The 1,212-nt window shown below is 41.3% G+C and overlaps 1 non-coding gene across 1 annotated transcript; it reads right to left on the bottom strand.

The window, feature by feature from the left end:
- Positions 1-405: 405 nt before the first annotated feature.
- Positions 406-513, bottom strand: LOC127743122 (small nucleolar RNA R71). Its single transcript, XR_008004426.1, has one exon. It is a non-coding gene; the product is annotated as a small nucleolar RNA R71 (small nucleolar RNA).
- Between the last annotated feature and the right edge of the window lie 699 nt (positions 514-1,212).

Below are 1,212 nucleotides of genomic sequence, written 5' to 3'. Positions count from 1 at the left end.
CATGGCAGCCGAAAACAACAACAATGCCAACAATGCAAGGAAGGTGCTGGGTGACTTTACTGCACCTACTCCTGACTTCTATGGGAGAAACATCTCTATCCCTACCATTGGAGCAAACAACTTTGAGCTTAAGCTTCAATTAGTTCTCTGATGCAACAGAATTGCAAGTTCCATGGACTTCCATTGGAAGATCCTCATCAGTTTTTAGCTGAATTCTTGCAAATCTGTGACATTGTCAAGACTAATGGGGTTGACCATGAGGTCTACAGACTTATGCTATTCCCTTTTGCTGTAAGAGACAGAGCTAGGATATGGTTAGACTCACAACCTAAAGAAAGCCTTAACTCTTGGAAAAAGCTAGTCAATGCCTTCTTGGCAGAGTTCTTTCCACCTCAAAAATTGAGTAAGCTTAGAGTGGAAGTCCAAACCTTCAGACAGAAGGAAGGTGAATCCCTCTATGAAGCTTGGGAAAGATACAAACAATTGGTCAGAAAGTGCCCTTCTGACATGCTTTCTGAATGGAGCGTCATAGGTATCTTCTATGATGGTCTGTCTGAACTGTCCAAGATGTCTTTGGATAGCTCTGCTGGAGGATCTCTTCATCTGAAGAAGACGCCTACAGAAGCTCAAGAACTCATTGAAATGGTTACAAATAACCAATTCATGTACACTTCTGAAAGGAATCCTGTGAACAATGGGACAAATCAGAAGAAAGGAGTTCTTGAGATTGATACTCTGAATGCCATATTGGGTCAGAACAAAATATTGACTCAATAAGTCAATATGATTTCTCAAAGTCTGTCTGGAAAGCAAGCTGCACCAGGCAGTACTAAGGACGCTTCATCTGAAGAAGAAGCTTATGATCCTGAGAATCCTTCAATAGAAGAGGTGAATTACGTGGGAGAATCCTATGGAAACACCTATAATCCTTCATGGAGGAATCATCCAAATCTCTCATGGAAGGATCAACAGAGACCTCAATAAGGTTTCAACAACAATAATGGTGGAAGAAACAGGTTTAGCAATGGCAAGCCTTTTCCATCATCTTCTCAGCAACAGACAGAGAATTCTAAGCCACTCTGACTTAGCAACCATGGTCTCTGATCTAATCAAAACCACTCAAAGTTTCATGACTGAAACAAGTTCCTCCATTAGAAACTTGGAGGCACAAGTGGGACAGCTGAGCAAGAAAATTACTGAACTCCCTTCTAA

Source organism: Arachis duranensis, chromosome 1, assembly GCF_000817695.3.
Source record: "Arachis duranensis cultivar V14167 chromosome 1, aradu.V14167.gnm2.J7QH, whole genome shotgun sequence".
In the NCBI taxonomy this organism is placed as follows: Eukaryota; Viridiplantae; Streptophyta; class Magnoliopsida; order Fabales; family Fabaceae; genus Arachis; species Arachis duranensis.
The sequence above is the reverse complement of the archived record's forward strand: the minus strand, read 5'-3'. Positions and strand labels throughout refer to the sequence as shown.